Genomic DNA, 18785 nt, shown 5'->3' with positions numbered 1-18785 from the left:
CACAGGCACATAGACACAGGCAACAGAGCATGCACAATGTCGGCACTAGTACAGTGTATATCCACCTTTCGCAGCAATGCAGGCTGCTATTCTCCCATCGAGACGATCGTAGAGATGCTGGATGTAGTCCTGTGGAACGGCTTGCCATGCCATTTCCACCTGGCGCCTCAGTTGGACCAGCGTTCGTGCTGGACGTGCAGACCGCGTGAGACGACGCTTTATCCAGTCCCAAACATGCTCAATGGGGGACAGATCCGGAGATCTTGCTGGCCAGGGTAGTTGACTTACACCTTCTAGAGCACGTTGGGTGGCACGGGATACATGCGGACGTGGATTGTCCTGTTGGAACAGCAAGTTCCCTTGCCGGTCTAGGAATGGTAGAACGATGGGTTCGATGACGGTTTGGATGTACCGTGCACTATTCAGTGTCCCCTCGACGATCACCAGTGGTGTACGGCCAGTGTAGGAGATCGCTCCCCACACCATGATGCCGGGTGTTGGCCCTGTGTGCCTCGGTCGTATGCAGTCCTGATTGTGGCGCTCACCTGCACGGCGCCAAACACGCATACGACCATCATTGGCACCAAGGCAGAAGCGACTCTCATCGCTGAAGACGACACGTCCCTCCATTCACGCCTGTCGCGACACCACTGGAGGCGGGCTGCACGATGTTGGGGCGTGAGCGGAAGACGGCCTAACGGTGTGCGGGACCGTAGCCCAGCTTCATGGAGACGGTTGCGAATGGTCCTCGCCGATACCCCAGGAGCAACAGTGTCCCTAATTTGCTGGGAAGTGGCGGTGCGGTCCCCTACGGCACTGCGTAGGATCCTACGGTCTTGGCGTGCATCCGTGCGTCGCTGCGGTCCGGTCCCAGGTCGACGGGCACGTTCACCTTCGATGTACTGTGGAGACCTCACGCCCCACGTGTTGAGCAATTCGGCGGTACTTCCACCCGGCCTCCCGCATGCCCACTATACGCCCTCGCTCAAAGTCCGTCAACTGCACATACGGTTCACGTCCACGCTGTCGCGGCATGCTACCAGTGTTAAAGACTGCGATGGAGCTCCGTATGCCACGGCAAACTGGCTGACACTGACGGCGGCGGTGCACAAATGCTGCGCAGCTAGCGCCATTCGACGGCCAACACCGCGGTTCCTGGGGTGTCCGCTGTGCCGTGCGTGTGATCATTGCTTGTACAGCCCTCTCGCAGTGTCCGGAGCAAGTATGGTGGGTCTGACACACCGGTGTCAATGTGTTCTTTTTTCCATTTCCAGGAGTGTATATCACCTAAAGTTGGTTCTAGGAACTTTCTGAGTACATTTTCACGGGATAGTTTGCGTCTATCTTCAGTTGTCTGCCAGTTTAGTTTTTTCAGCTTCTTCGTGACACTCTCACACGGACGAGTAAATGTGGGACCATTCGCACTCCCCTTCTTTGTCCCACTCACTTGAGCAACATACAGTTTAACCTGAGCAGTACAGTCAATACAGAAATTTAAACACTGTAGTCAGTACTGATAGCAGTGTGTGGAGTAAAGTACATGCTTGATATACGCATGTGGCTGTCATGCCAGACACAAATGTACTCCGGGAAGTACATTTTTCGTTATGTCTCTATAAGGCTGCCGCGCTTCGTCCTAAATGTAGGTCCGTTTTAGATCGCACTTCTCATTTTGAGATCCCCAACTTGGAAACTAGCCGCGAGTTAGGGGACAGAATCACGCTTTTATGCAAATCATACACAAGTGGATTTATACTGAGCCTGCACAAGGTGTGTAACGCATGGCCCTGACGTGAATCTTACGTTGGGTGGCTAACCTCTTATTAAACAACAAACAAGTGGGTAATAGGACGCAGTATCACGATATCACCTAAGAAGGCAAAGTGGATCTACAGACGCCACCGCTGAGATATCTCAATTTGAATTTCAAGATGCTGAAAAATCAACTGAAATGGATGCCACCGCTGAGAAACCTCAATTTGAATATCAGGAGGCTGAAAAATCAACTGAAGCCCTACAGGCCGGAACTATGTGAGTTAGATTACGGCGCTAGACAGTGCGCCGATGACGGCTGCTACTCCTGGTCGGCCGCTGTGTGGAGACGGGTTCCAAGACCGAATGAAGCGCGAGCGCGGAAAAGCAACCAAGAGTTGTCCGAGTGGGTGGACAAGTGAAACTGTGAATGAAATCACTCTGCAGCAAGAGCTGCAAAGTATGGGATCGACTCGTGCGGTGGCAAGGAAATAACTCTCCTCAAAATTCTCTTCCGCCCACCGTCCAGAAAGCGACTGCACCGCTGAACCAGATCTCGGTCAGTCATCGCCAATAAACAAAGTTTTCAGCAATTATGGCCTTAAACAAATTCGTCTAGTCAAAAACTACCGTACTTCTTCAACGTAGGAGCCAATAGCATTCCTTCTTGCCAATTCACGACAACTGCAACATGTGCTGATGTATGAGTCGAGCAGGCTATCATACCCTTCACCAGGACTTTGTGCAGTAATCTTCAAGGCGACAGGCGCCAACAGCAGGTCATTACATGTGGCGCCATTCTGTCGGCTATACTGTGGAATTCGGAGACGATTTCTCGGAAACGTCCCAAATAATAACGCAGACGTTGTGCCTAGGTGGCACATGCCTGCCCAAAACAAGAGGCTTTTGCGAAGTAATTGCCCCAGCCATTGTCAAAAAAGCGATCGACCATCGCTCTGGCCCCTGAGGTCAGGCGTCAAAAGAGACAGTCAGCCAGGGATCTGGACTCTGTCCACAATTCCCAGTTACCGGATGTCCACCCACCTCCTGCTATTTTATGTGATTCGCCTTCTCATAGCCCAAAGGTTCCCATTTGCCCCCTGAGCGAAATGAGCAGAATAACGAAATGCACGCATTCTGCTCCCGATCATGTATAACCAGTGCCTACTTAACATTACAGTGTAATATGGTAGCGAAATGACATTAATTTGTATGCATGCAAATTTCGACTTTAGAAATACAACATAGGTTTGTTCGATAGCACTTGATAAGTCTATGAAGACAAGAGATGGCATGCCTCTATACAACGTTTTCTTGGCGAAATTTGTATATGCCTTCCACGTGCCACATGTTGAACATCACAAAATCTACGTTAACAAAGAAATTGGTTACCGAGATTCTCTTATCAGTGAATGGTATATACTGTGTTCTTCCACATTTAATACAGAAACCGTGCAATATACGTTTATTATCGATTTAAAACATTTTAAACTCTGTGCAATTTAACTTAAAAATCTTAATTCTATATTTTTCTATTTTTGCTCCTTTTCTGCAAAGATTTTGATTATCTTTATCAGTTTTAGACGTACGTCATCACTCAAAACATGGAACACAAACTAGGCAATAATCCTTTATTGGCTAACATAATTCAGAAACATCAATCACTCCAGCGCAATACGACTCCCAACTTAAGAATGCCTAATACTTTCTCATCGCCAAATACGTCGTACTTGAACAAAATCAATGCCCTTTTTAACTGATATAAAATATACAATAACTTTAGCAGATTAAAACAATTTTTCACATTTCCTTACAAAGACAGTAATTCCTTAAATTTAATATGGCTTTGCATATTCAAGCGGTACAAGTAATTTCATAAGAGTGCTTTGTCCGGAAGCAACTGAGGCAAATACCGTAGTGTAATACTGTTTCACTTCTTAGCACGATATTTTTGATTCTAAACATTGTTTTTATGGTGCAAAAATTCAAAATTGAAGGTAATATTATTATTGGGTGAATCGAGCTTGCTTCTGAGATTCTATGCAATACCTAATTTCCTTATTTTAGACTTTCATTTTATCCTGGATCAATAATTTTGACATCCACTACGAAACATTTCCTACGCTCTACACTAAACACTTTCCCCTGCGGTATGAATTATCAAAAGATAACATTTCCTTTGTAAATACGTAAGATAGCATATATGAGCTCTAGGAGAGTGAAAAAAAAGAAATGATGCACCACGAAAATACTCTCTAAAGGGGACGGAAAACCGTAGATGTTATGTTCATGTACAGACAAACAGAGGATTACAATTTCAGAAAAAATGGATGACTTATTCAAGAGAAAGAGCTTCACAAATTGAGTAAGTGAACAACGTGTTGTTCCATCTCTGGCTCACATGCAAAGAATTATTTGGGTTGACACTGATTGTTAGAGTTGTTGGATATCGCGCCAAATATCGATCAAATGGTACGTTAGATCGTCGAATTACCAAGTTGGTCGGAGGGCCATGGCCATAATGGAGGAGGAGGAGTTTTGTGTTTAACGTCCCGTCGACAACGAGGTCATTAGAGACGGAGCACAAGCTCGGATTGGGGTAGGATGGGGAAGGAAATCGGCCGTGCCTTTTCAAAGGAACCATCCCGGCATTTGCCTAAAACGATTTACGGAAATCACGGAAATCCTAAATCAGGATGGCCGGAGACGGGTTTGAACCGTCGTCCTCCCGAATGCGTGGCCATAATGCTCTAAACCTTATCAACTTGGAGAGATCTGACGGATTTTATGACCAAGGTAGGGTTTAGCAAGGAAGAAGACAAACAGTAGAAACTCTGTGTGCAGACGGGCATTATCTTGCTGAAAGGTAAGCCCAGGTAGGTTTTTCCATGAAGGGCAACAAAAAGGGGCGTAGAATATTGTCGACGTACTGCTGTGCTGCAAGGGTGCCGCAGATGACAACGTAATGGGTCCTGCTATGAAAGAGAATGGCGCCCTAGACCGTCAATTCTGGTTGTCACGCCGCTGTCCACGGCGTCTCCAGAAACGTCTTCACTGGTCATCGGGACTCAGTTCGAAGGGGGACTCGTCACTGAGAACAATTATACTCCAATGAGATTTCAGGCCGAAGACGAGTCTCCAGACTCCTGACTCTGTCACCCGGCATACGACCTGACAGGCAGGCTTTACGGTCTGGGGCGCCATTTTATTTCATAGCAGAGCGATATTGATTGTGAGCTGCGGCACACTTACATCACAGGGGTACGTCAACGATAGTGTACGCCCAGTTTCGTGGTCCTTCATGGCAAGCTATACTGGGCTTATATTTCAGCAAGGTACGTCCGCCCTCACACAGCGATAGTTTCTACTGCTGTCATCGTGTTTGACAAACCTTAGCTTGGCCAGCAGGATCAGCCGGTCTCTTCTCAACTGAGAACGTTCGGAGCATTATCCGTAGGGCCTTCCATTCAATTCGGGAGTTTGACGAAATAACTAGACAAAATTTGGCATGATACCCCGGAAGACGAAATCCAACAGTTCTATCCATCAATGCCAATCCGAATAAGTGCCTGCTTAAGGGTCAGAGGTGGACCCGTGCGACATCGACTTGCTCAGTTTATGAAGCTCTCTCACTTGGACAGATCATTCAGTTCTTCAAATTATTTTCTGAAACTGTAATCATTTGTTTGTCTGTACATGTACATCACAACTATCAATTTCCTTCGTGTTGCGCGTTTTTTTTTTCAGTATATATGGATTGCATACGACCTCTTCTCAATGACTTCAACAAGATGTGGTTACTATCTACATCTACATCTACATACATACCCCGCAATCCATCATACGGTGCGTGGCGGAGGGTACCTCGTACCACACAACTAGCATCTCCTCTCCCTGTTCCCCTCCAAAACAGAACGAGGGAAAATTGACTTCCTATATGCCTCTGTACGAGACCTAATCTCTCTTATCTTGTCTTTGTGGTCTTTCCGCGAAATGTAAGTTGGCGGCAGTAAAATTGTACTGCAGTCAGCCTCAAACGCTGGTTCTCTAAATTTACTCAGTAGCGATTCACGAAAAGAACGGCTCTTTTATTCTAGAGACTCCCACCCGAGTTCCTGAAGCATTTCCGTAACACTCGCGTGATGATCAAACCTACCAGTAACAAATCTAGCAGCCCGCCTCTGAATAGCTCCTATGTCCTCCCTCAATCCGACCTGATAGGGATCCCAAACGTTCGAGCAGTACTCAAGAATAGGTCGTGTTAGTGTTTTATAAGCGGTCTCCTTTACAGATGAACCACATCTTCCCAAAATTCTTCCAATGAACCGAAGACGACTATCCGCCTCCCCCACAACTGCCATTACATGCTTTTCCCACTTCATATCGCTCTGCATTGTTACTCCCAAATATTTAATCGACGTGACTGTGTCAAGCGCTACACAACTAATGGAGTATTCAAACATTACAGGATTCTTTTTCCTATTCATCTGCATTAATTTATATTTATTTATATTTAGAGTTAGCTGCCATTCTTTACACCAATCACAAATCCTGTCCAAGTCATCATGTATCCTCGTACAGTCACTCAACGACGACACATTCCCGTACACCACAGCATCATCAGCAAACAGCCGCACATTGCTATCCACCCTATCCAAAAGATCATTTATGTAGATAGAAAACAACAGCGGACCTACCACACTTCCCTGGGGCACTATAGATGATACCCTCACCTCCGATGAACACTCACCATCGAGGACAACGTACTGGGTTCTATTACTTAAGAAGTCTTCGAGCCACTCATATACTTGGGAACCAATCCCATATGTTCGTACCTTAGTTAGGAGTCTGCAGTGGGGCACCGAGTGAAACGCCTTCCGGACGTCAAGGAATATAGGAATATGTCAACCGTCTAATACCCTTCATCCATGGTTCGCAAGATATGTAAAAAAAGGGGCGAGTTGCGTTTCTCAGGAGCGATGCTTTCTAAAGCCGTGCTGATGCAAGGACACCAACTTCTCTGTCTCAAGGAAATTCATTATATTCAAACGGAGAATATGTTCGAGAATCCTGCAACAAACCGATGTTAAGGATATTGGTCTGTAATTTTGAGGATCCGTCCTTCTACCCTTCTTATATACAGGCGTCACCTGCGCTTTTTTCCAGTCGCTTGGAAAAACTTTATCGCGTCATAGTGACCTACTGTTGTTGTTGTGGTCTTCAGTCCTGAGACTGGTTTGATGCAGCTCTCCATGCTACTCTATCCTGTGCAAGCTGCTTCATCTCCCAGTACCTACTGCAACCTACATCCTTCTGAATCTGCTTAGTGTATTGATCTCTTGGTCTCCTTCTACGATTTTTACCCTCCACGCTGCCCTCCAATGCTAAATTTGTGATCCCTCGATGCCTCAGAACATGTCCTACCAACCGATCCCTTCTTCTAGTCAAGTTGTGCCACAAACTTCTCTTCTCCCCAATCCTATTCAATACCTCCTCATTAGTTACGTGATCTACCCACCTTATCTTCAGCATTCTTCTGTAGCACCACATTTCGAAAGCTTCTATTCTCTTCTTGTCCAAACTAGTTATCGTCCATGTCTCACTTCCATACATGGCTACACTCCATACAAATACTTTCAGAAACGACTTCCTGACACCTAAATCTATATTCGATGTTAACAAATTTCACTTCTTGAGAAACGCTTTCCTTGCCATTGCCAGTCTACATTTTATATCCTCTCTACTTCGACCATCATCGGTTATTTTACTCCCTAAATAGCAAAACTCCTTTACTACTTTAAGTGTCTCATTTCCTAATCTAATTCCCTCAGCATCACCCGACTTAATTCGACTACATTCCATTATCCTCGTTTTGCTTTTGTTGATGTTCATCTTATATCCTCCTTTCAAGACACTGTCCATTCCGTTCAACTGCTCTTCCAAGTCCTTTGCTGTCTCTGACAGAATTACAATGTCATCGGCGAACCTCAAAGTTTTTACTTCTTCTCCATGAATTTTAATACCTACTCCGAATTTTTCTTTTGTTTCCTTTACTGCTTGCTCAATATACAGATTGAATAACATCGGGGAGAGGCTACAACCCTGTCTCACTCCTTTCCCAACCACTGCTTCCCTTTCATGCCCCTCGACTCTTATAACTGCCATCTGGTTTCTGTACAAATTATAAATAGCCTTTCGCTCCCTGTATTTTACTCCTGCCACCTTCAGAATTTGAAAGAGAGTATTCCAGTCAACATTGTCAAAAGCTTTCTCTAAGTCTACAAATGCTAGAAACGTAGGTTTGCCTTTTCTTAATCTTTCTTCCAAGATAAGTCGTAAGGTCAGTATTGCCTCACGTGTTCCAACATTTCTACGGAATCCAAACTGATCTTCCCCGAGGTCGGCTTCTACCAGTTTTTCCATTCGTCTGTAAAGAATTCGCGTTAGTATTTTGCAGCTGTGACTTATTAAACTGATAGTTCGGTAACTTTCACATCTGTCAACACCTGCTTTCTTTGGGATTGGAATTATTATATTCTTCTTAAAGTCTGAGGGTATTTCGCCTGTCTCATACATCGTGCTCACCAGATGGTAGAGTTTTGTCATGACTGGCTCTCTTGAGGCCATCAGTAGTTCTAATGGAATGTTGTCTACTCCCGGGGCCTTGTTTTGACTCAGGTCTTTCAGTGCTCTGTCAAACTCTTCACGCAGTATCGTATCTCCCATTTCATCTTCATCTACATCCTCTTCCATTTCCATAATATTCTCCTCAAGTACATCGCACTTGTATAAACCCTCTATATACTCCTTCCACCTTTCTGCTTTCCCTTCTTTGCTTAGAATTGGGTTGCCATCTGAGCTCTTGATATTCATACAAGTGGTTCTCTTCTCTCCAAAGGTCTCTTTAATTTTCCTGTAGGCAGTATCTATCTTACCCCTAGTGAGACAAGCCTCTACATTCTTACATTTGTCCTCTAGCCATCCCTGCTTAGCCATTTTGCACTTCCTGTCGATTTCATTTTTGAGACGTTTATATTCCTTTTTGCCTGCTTCATTTACTGCATTTTTATATTTTCTCCTTTCATCAATTAAATTCAATATTTCTTCTGTTACCCAAGGATTTTTATTAGCCCGCATCTTTTTACCTACTTGATCGTCTGCTGCCTTCACCACTTCATCCCTCAGAGCTACCCATTCTTCTTCTACTGTATTTCTTTCCCCCATTCCTGTCAATTGTTTCCTAATGCTCTCCCTGAAACTCTCTACAACCTCTGGTTCTTTCAGTTTATCCAGGTCCCATCTCCTTAAATTCCCACCTTTTTGCTGTTTCTTCAGTTTCAATCTGCAGTTCATAACCAATAGATTGTGGTCAGAATCTACATCTGCCCCAGGAAATGTCTTACAATTTAAAACCTGGTTCCTAAATCTCTGTCTTACCATTATATAATCTATCTGAAACCTGTCAGTATCTCCAGGCTTCTTCCATGTATACAGCCTCCTTTCATGATTCTTGAACCAAGTGTTAGCTTATGATTAAGTTATGCTCTGTGCAAAATTCTACAAGGCGGCTTCCTTTTTCATTCCTTCCCCCCAATCCATATTCACCTACTATGTTTCCTTCTCTCCCTTTTCCTACTAACGAATTCCAGTCACCCATGACTATTAAATTTTCGTCTCCCTTCACTACCTGAATAATTTCTTTTATCTCGTCATACATTTCATCTATTTCTTCATCATCTGCAGAGCTAGTTGGCATATAAACTTGTACTACTGTAGTAGGCATGGGCTTTGTGTCTATCTTGGCCACAATAATGCGTTCACTATGCTGTTTGTAGTAGCTAACCCGCACTCCTATTTTTTTATTCATTATTAAACCTACTCCTGCATTACCCCTATTTGATTTTGTATTTATAACCCTGTAATCACCTGACCAAAAGTCTTGTTCCTCCTGCCACCGAACTTCACTAATTCCCACTATATCTAACTTTAACCTATCCATCTCCCTCTTTAAATTTTCTAACCTACCTGCCCGATTAAGTGATCTGACATTCCACGCTCCGATCCGTAGAACGCCAGTTTTCTTTCTCCTGATAACGACGTCCTCTTGAGTAGTCCCCGCCCGGAGATCCGAATGGGGGACTATTTTACCTCCGGAATATTTTACCCAAGAGGACGCCATCATCATTTAATCATACAGTAGAGCTGCATGTCCTCGGGAAAAATTACGGCTGTAGTTTCCCCTTGCTTTCAGCCGTTCGCAGTACCAGCACAGCAAGGCCGTTTTGGTTAATGTTACAAGGCCAGATCAGTCAATCATCCAGACTGTTGCCCCTGCAACTACTGAAAAGGCTGCTGCCCCTCTTCAGGAACCACATGTTTGTCTGGCCTCTCAACAGATACCCCTCCGTTGTGGTTGCACCTACGGTACGGCCATCAGTATCGCTGAGGCACGCAAGCCTCCCCACCAACGGCAAGGTCCATGGTTCATGGGGGGGGAGTGACCTACTATTCCTTCCTTAAAAAAATATTTAAAATCAAAAAGTGAAAATTATACGTTTATATGAGTAAAAACAATGATGATAGCCTTTCGATACTCTTTTCTGACTTGAAACTTCTGTTTGCCAACAATTTAGCGTAAGAAATGTATTGAACAATCCGATAACCGGCCTTTTCCGTCAGATCCTTCAGTGTGCTACAATAACAACACCTTTCCCGATTGAAGTGCATGATATTCCCTTATCATTTGTGTAACGGAGATAGCACATCTATCAATATGCGGGTAAGAGTTGCAGGGCTCCAGTCCAGGTAAAGTGCATTGGGGATCTAACTCTTGCACACTAACTGATCACCAGTAAACGTACGTAAGTGCCTGTCCCACAGAGCAACAAAGCGGGATTACATAGCGCTAGATCAAGCCACGGCAAATAGTACATTAATTTGAATCCGATTTAAATTACCGGGAGATTCACAGCAACCTTCTCTTCTACAATGATGAAACATGTGTTTCTGTGGAAATTGAGGTAGTAAACAAACAATATAAAAAGTTTGCTTGGAACGAGTGAGCTCTGTATCGTTGCCGACAGCATTGCTTTTATTTCTCTGGCGCTCGATGGTTGGCGGTCGCCGCGAAAGGAGTGATGTCATCCCCCAGCTTAGTGTAACGAAAGCCTGACTCGCTCATAGGAGTACGGAGCATGTAACTGAATGGTTTGAGTAGTAATAGGCATTAGTTGGTGGCGCGTGTACTTGTATCCCACGTAATAGTGCTAACGATACGTTCAGTGAACAGCTTATGCCAATTTATGTTTGTTATGAAATTACATTCGTTTACATTTGTGGCACCGTGTTGACTTGTCCAAGGAGATCGCCATAATACTCACGATACATAATCACTCCTGTGGTTTGACTGTGTGCAACGTAACCTTCTAATACTGGTGGTGTAGTTAATGTTAAAACTCGGACCTGGTAGGAAGATTACCGTCACTTTTCATGTCCAAAAGCTCCTACAAGCTACCCTCTGTAGTAATGGCTTAACATATTCGTGTGGTCTACAAAGTTACAGGTCCCTGCAAGTTAGTGCTGGGGTATAAATAATTTAACCAACCGGTAAAAATTTTAACGCAATATTTTTTGGAGCCTCTACAGAAGGCACCTACGCAGGGCTCATTAGGCAGCACAGAACTTTTGTTTTCCCTCATTTGTAGACCGAGCATTCGACTGTGGTAGTGACTGACTTTCACCTATTCTTTATGTTGAAGGGAGGAAATAATCAGTCGAGGCTATAGATTTATTAATACATGTATTCAATACCGATGGTATTTCCACAACTAGCCGTGCGTCATTTGGAATATACATCACAACTGGTCTCTATAGTTAACATGATTCACATTCGCCACGTAATTATGGAAAGGGAGAAGGGAGCGCAGACCTGGCTTCAATAGAATTTTATGCAGGCACCCAATTATACCTAAACCCATGCATATTATACTTAATTCCTTTAGGCCACGCAGAATACGATCAGCAAGGACACTACAAGCGAACTCGATCAGGGCAAAAGAGAATCTGCGTAAATGTTTCAGTTTTCTTTCAGACGTAAGCTGAAGAGGAGGTAGCAAATGGTGCACTTTACAATGACTGCAAATTTTCGTTTAATGATGCGTTCAGAAACAATACCACGTTCCTGAGCTGTGGGGAAGAACATATTCCATCATATGGCTCGAAAAGTTTGCGTGTCTTTATTCTATCAATAGGCTTTAAAATCTTAACCTTTCCTAGATACAAGAGGTTAAACCGTGTATTTTACGTAACGCACTTCATTGTAGGCGAATCAGATAGTTATGGTGGACTATGGTGGACACAAGAAACATTAACTAACTACCACATCAATACTATTTCACGCACGTGGCCAAGTAGCGGTAGCCTACATAAATGCAAAATGTACGGACACACAAGATTATTCCTTCCCTATCTTACACTCACCCACTACCGTATGGTTATTCACTAGTCTACTATACATTTTCAGACCGAAACTGCACTTTGCCAGTGTGGCGGTTGCTCCAACCGACCACGTGGGGGAAAGCCTGTACACAAAGGAAACATGTGTAAAAATAAACAATGCCACAAAATATTACTGTAAAAGATAGACCACCTTAAAATACATCAACCGGGTCAACTTCTGTTAGGCACAGAGCAATAATACGTCCGTCAGCTTAAGGCCCGTTGTGCGTGGCATGACCAGGGCACAAACTCACAGTTCTTACTGAAATTTGACTAAATTATGAAAATAAACTCTCTTATGGGGGTTTAGTGGTAATCACACACCTGATTTCAACATCTGGACCTTCTTAACGAGCAGATTTAAAACATTGTAACATCTTTGTTAACATGACCAAAATCGTGAGGTGGGTCCTCCACATCTGCCCAGCGCCGCTACCCAGGAACAAGTGGACCTGCTCCCCTGCGGGTCCGGGGATTAGAATAGGCCCGAGGTATTCCTGCCTGTCGTAAGAGGCGACTAAATGGAGTCCATCCCCCTCTCGGGGGTAGTTAGCGCCTGCGTCCGGAGACGGACGGTTCCACGACCTATAATTGTGGTCTTTTTTGTTTTTCACTTCTCGTTTCTTCCTTCCTTTGGTTGGTTTCTTTCTTTGTTCTTCTCCACCTCACTGTCTTCCTTACTCTTTTCGTTGACTTCTTCTCCTTGCGTTCTCATTGCCTTCTTCTCCTTGCCTTCTCATTGCCTTCTTTTCCTTGCCTTCTCATTGCCTTCTTCTCCTTGCCTTCTCATTGCCTTCTTCTCCTTGCCTTCTCATTGCCTTCTTCTCCTTGCCTTCTCATTGCCTTCTTCTCCTTGCCTTCTCATTGCCTTCTTCTCCTTGCCTTCTCATTGCCTTCTTCTCCTTGCCTTCTCTGGTCTCCGCCTCGGCGTTTGAGACAGTCTGTCCTCTTTCTCCCTCTCTCTCTTCTTTTTCCTCTTCTTCCTTCCTCCCTGTGCGTGCCTGAAGGCCGACGCACGCGTTCGCACGCGTAGCCGGTGACGGGGTAACGCGTAATTCCCCGCCCTGGGTAGACATGTAAGGCACGCGCGTACCCCCTGGTAAAGGCCAGGCCCGGGGAGGGGTGATTGCCTGAGCTGATACCTTCTGACCATGCCGATTGGTCCCTCCGTCTGTTTCTCGGGAGGTGTGACCTGAGGTGTAAACATTCACCTAAGGCGGGAGTGCCCTCTGAGAGGGTCCCCACAAGGAAGGAGCGCGCCATCGGAGACGCTGGCAATCATGGGGGATTCCTCCGCAATGGATTCCACTCCATCTCTCTCGACTTCTGCCCAAAAACGGAAACGTGACCAGCCACCAGTGACAAAAGTACTACCGCCTGCCCCACAGTTCCTCGTCGTTTCTCGATCTGAGGACGGAAAGGATTTTTCCTCTGTCAACCCTTTCGTTATCCAGAAGGGCGTAGATGCCATAGCCGGATCTGTCAAATCTTGTACCAGGTTGCGTAACGGTACCTTATTACTAGAAACTGAGAGTGCCTTTCAGGCACAAAAACTGCTTCGGGCCACACTCCTGTACACGTTCCCTGTCCGGGTGGAGGCCCACCGAACTTTGAATTCGTCTCGTGGTGCAGTCTATACTAGCTCCCTCGACGGATTGACTGACGAGGAGATTTAATCTTTCCTCGCTGAGCAGGGCGTGACGGCTGTCCATAGGGTCATGAAAAAGGTCAACAATGACCTTGTACCGACCCGGATACTTTTCTTGACCATCGCGCATCAAGGCGGGCTACGAGGTTATTTCTGTTCGCCCCTATGTCCCGACACCTACGCGCTGCTACCAGTGTCAGCGTTTCAATCACACTCGACAGTCTTGTTCCAATGCGGCTAAATGTGTCACTTGTGGCAGGGATGCCCATGAGGGTGACTGTCCACCTCCGTCTCCTCGTTGTGTGAACTGCCAGGGTGACCATGCCGCATCCTCCCGCGACTGTCCTGTCTATAAGGAAGAACGCTGTATCCAAGAAATTCGGGTCAAAGAGAAAGTGTCCACCTCGGCTGCTCGCAAGCTATTGGCTAGTAGGAAGCCCGCGCTGCTCCCAGCGGGGAAATACAGTACTGTCCTCGCCTCTCTTCGAACTACCAGGGAGGTGCCAACCCAGACATGCGATCTGACCTTCAGCACCAAGGTCGTCCGTTCGGCCAGTGCTAAGATCGCGCGGTCGACGTCTCCTCTTCCTCCCATCACCCCACAGACACCAGCCCCTTCATCAGCTTCTGCTAAGACGAAGACCCTGAAGTCAGATGCACGGGCCTTCAAGAAGGAACCATCCCGTGCAGACTTCCTACGTACCTCGACCTCCCAGCCATCGACCAGTACTTCCACCAAACGTCCTTCCAAGAAGGCTCATAGGAAGCACAGTTCTCCTTCTCCGCCACGGCGCATTTCTTCTCCTGCGCCACCCAGCGGTTGCCGCCCCAGGCCGTCATCCGTTTCGCCTGGCCGCACCGCTGGTAGCCGAACATCTGGCCGTTCACCGGCGGAGGAAGCTCCCCCTCCCGGCCATCCTCCCAAGATGGCCGATGAACCTATAGACCCAATGGACGATGACTGTCCGCCTACTGATAGCGGCGGCAGTGCTCGCTCGAAGCCAGGCCCTCAGCGGCCTTCGAGGTGACCCCTTCTTTCATCTTCCTTTTCTTACGATGGCACTTATTCACTGGAATATTTGCAGCATTCGCTCCAACCGAGAGGACTTGAAGTTGCTGCTCCGCTTGCACCGTCCGCTCGTCGTAGCCCTCCAGGAAACGAAGCTACGCCCATGCGATCAAATTGCCTTGGCACACTACACCTCTGTGCGTTTTGACCTACCCCCTGTGGTAGGTATCCCAGCTCATGGAGGGGTTATGTTGCTGGTCCGGGATGATATTTACTACGATCCCATCACGTTGCACACCGGCCTGCAGGCAGTTGCCATCCGCATTACTCTCCCCACTTTTACGTTTTCCATTTGTACCGTTAACACTCCATCGTCATCTGCCGTTACCAGGGCAGACATGATGCAACTTATTGCTCAGCTACCTGCACCATTTTTGTTAACTGGAGACTTCAATGCCCACCATCCCCTTTGGGGCTCTCCAGCATCCTGCCCGAGGGGCTCCTTGTTAGCAGACCTTTTCAACCAGCTCAATCTTGTCTGCCTCAATACTGGCGCCCCTACTTTTCTTTCGGACACATCTCACACCTATTCCCATTTAGACCTCTCTATATGTACTCCCCAACTTGCACGCCGGTTTGAGTGGTATGCACTTTCTGATACATATTCGAGCGACCACTTCCCGTGTGTTATCCATCTCATGCAGCATACCCCCTCTCCGTGCTCCTCTAGTTGGACCATCTCCAAGGCAGACTGGGGGCTCTTCCCTTCCAGGACGACCTTTCAGGATCACACCTTCCCAAGCTGCGATCGTCAGGTCGCACACCTCACGGAAGTCATTCTCGCTGCTGCTGAATATTCCATCCCTCACCCTACTTCTTCTCCACGTCGCGTACCGGTCCCCTGGTGGTCCGCAGCATGTAGAGACGCTTTACGTGCTCGTCGACGTGCTTTACGCACCTTTAAACGCCACCCTACAGTGGCGAATTGTATCAATTATAAACGATTACGTGCTCAGTGTCGTCGTATTATTAAAGAAAGTAAGAAAGCCAGCTGGGCTGCTTTCACAAGCACCTTCAACAGTTTTACTCCTTCTTCTGTTGTCTGGGGTAGCCTGCGCCTGTTATCTGGCACTAAGGTCCACTCACCAGCTTCTGGCTTGAAGGTCGAGAATGACGTCCTTGTGGCCCCTGAGGCTGTCTCCGATGCCTTCGGCCGCTTTTTCGCAGAGGTTTCGAGCTCCGCTCATTACCACCCTGCCTTCCTGCCCCGCAAACAGGCAGAGGAGGCTAGGCCACCTAACTTCCGCTCCTCGAATTGTGAAAGTTATAATGCCCCATTCACCATGCGGGAACTCGAAAACGCACTTGGCCGATCACGGTCCTCCGCTCCAGGGCCTGATTCTATTCATATTCAGATGCTGAAGAACCTTTCTCCTGCGGGTACAGGTTTTCTTCTTCGTACATACAATCGCATCTGGATTGAGGGACATGTTCCCGCATGCTGGCGCGAGTCTATTGTTGTCCCGATTCCTAAGCCGGGGAAGGACAAGCACTTGCCTTCCAGTTATCGACCTATCTCGCTTACCAGCTGTGTCTGTAAAGTGATGGAGCGAATGGTTAACTCTCGATTGGTTTGGCTGCTCGAGTCTCGACGCCTACTTACCAATGTACAATGTGGATTTCGTAGGCGCCGTTCTGCTGTTGACCATCTGGTTACCTTGTCGACCTTCATTATGAATAACTTCTTGCGGAAGCGCCCGACCGCGCCTGTGTTCTTTGATTTGGAGAAGGCTTACGACACCTGTTGGAGGGCGGGCATTCTCCGCACCATGCATACATGGGGCCTTCGCGGTCGCCTCCCTCTTTTTATTCGTTCCTTTTTAATGGATCGACAGTTCAGGGTACGTGTGGGCTCTGTCCTGTCCGACACCTTTCGCCAGGAGAATGGGGTGCCACAGGGCTCAGTTTTGAGCGTCGCTCTCTTCGCCATCGCGATGAATCCAATAATGGATTGCCTCCCAGCTGATGTATCAGGCTCCCTTTTCGTGGACGATTTTACCATCTATTGCAGCGCGCAGTGTACACGTGTCCTGGAGCGCTGTCTTCAGCGTTCTCTTGACCGTCTTTACACCTGAAGTGTCGCCAATGGCTTCCGTTTTTCTGCCGAGAAGACGGTCTGTATTAACTTCTGGCGCTACAAAGAGTTTCTCCCACCGTCCTTACGACTCGGTCCCGTTGCTCTCCCAATCGTGGAGACAACCAAATTTTTAGGCCTTACATTTGACAGGAAACTTAGCTGGTCTCCACACGTGTCATATTTGGCCACCCGTTGTACCCGTTCTTTAAATGTCCTCCGTGTTCTCAGTGGTATGTCGTGGGGAGCGGATCGAACCGTCCTACTTCGTCTATATCGGTCGATCGTCCGCTCCAAGCTGGATAATGGGAGCTTCGTCTACTCCTCTGCACGGCCATCCATCTTACGCCGCCTCAACTCCATACAACATCGGGGTTTACGACTTGCGATCGGAGCATTTTATACTAGTCCCGTAGAGAGTCTTCATGCTGACGCTGGCGAGTTGCCACTCACCTACCGGCGCGATATACTGCTTTGTCGGTATGCCTGTCGGCTACTGTCAATGCCCGACCATCCGTCTTATCGTTCCTTTTTTGACGACTCTCTCGACCGTCAATACGGGTTGTATGTCTCTGCCCTGCTACCCCCTGGAGTTCGCTTTCGTCGCCTCCTTCAACACCTTAATTTTTCACTCCCTGCAACCTTTCGAGTGGGCGAGAGCCACACGCCACCTTGGCTCCAGGCTCAGGTCCGCGTTCACCTTGACCTCAGCTCGCTCCCAAAAGAGGTTACCCCCGGTTCGGTCTACCACTCCCGTTTTTTGGAACTTCGTTCGAAGTTCATCAATATGACTTTCATTTATACAGATGGCTCAAAGACCAATGACGGGGTCGGGTGTTCTTTTATTGTCGGGGCACAAAGTTTCAAATACCGGCTCCATGGCCATTGTTCGGTCTTCACAGCTGAGCTCTTTGCCCTCTACCAGGCTGTTCTTTACATCTGCCGCCACCGACATTCTGCTTATGTCATCTGCTCCGATTCCCTGAGCGCCATCCAGAGCCTCAGTGATCCGTATCCGGTTCACCCTTTCGTGCACCGGATCCAACGCTCTCTTCGGCAGCTGGTGGACGTCGGTTCTCCGGTTAGCTTTATGTGGGTCCCTGGCCATGTTGGTATCCCTGGGAACGAAGCTGCAGATGCCGCGGCCAAGGCTGCGGTCCTCCAGCCTCGGACAGCTTCTTGTTGTGTCCCTTCGTCAGATTTTAGCAGGGTTATTTGTCGGCGCATTTTATCGCTGTGGCATGCCGATTGGGCTGCCCTTACAGCCAACAAGCTTCGGGCCTTGAAACCTCTTCCCGTGGCTTGGACATCCTCCTCACGCCCTTCTCGGCGGGAGGAGGTAGTTTTGGCCCGGTTAAGAATTGGACACTGCCGGTTCAGCCATCGCCATCTGCTGACGGCTGCGCCGGCGCCGTTCTGCCCATGTGGGCAATTGCTGACGGTCCGCCACATTTTAATGTCGTGCCCGGATTTTAACGCACTGCGTCTCGATCTTAACCTGCCATGTACTTTAGATGCCGTTTTAGCGGATGACCCACGAGCAGCTGCTCGTGTTCTTCGTTTTATCAATTTGACAAACCTCACTAAGGACATTTGATGATGCTGTTTTTAATCCTATGCCTGTCAGTCTGTCTTTTATCGTGTTTTCCCTTTTAGTTGTTGTTTTAAACTTGTGCCTCGCGGTGCATTCTTAACGTCGTCAGGGCGCTAATGACCATTGAAGTTGTGCGCCCTAAAACCACAAA

The sequence above is a fragment of the Schistocerca cancellata genome, chromosome 1, assembly GCF_023864275.1.
Source record: "Schistocerca cancellata isolate TAMUIC-IGC-003103 chromosome 1, iqSchCanc2.1, whole genome shotgun sequence".
NCBI lineage: Eukaryota > Metazoa > Arthropoda > Insecta > Orthoptera > Acrididae > Schistocerca > Schistocerca cancellata.
The sequence above is the reverse complement of the archived record's forward strand: the minus strand, read 5'-3'. Positions refer to the sequence as shown.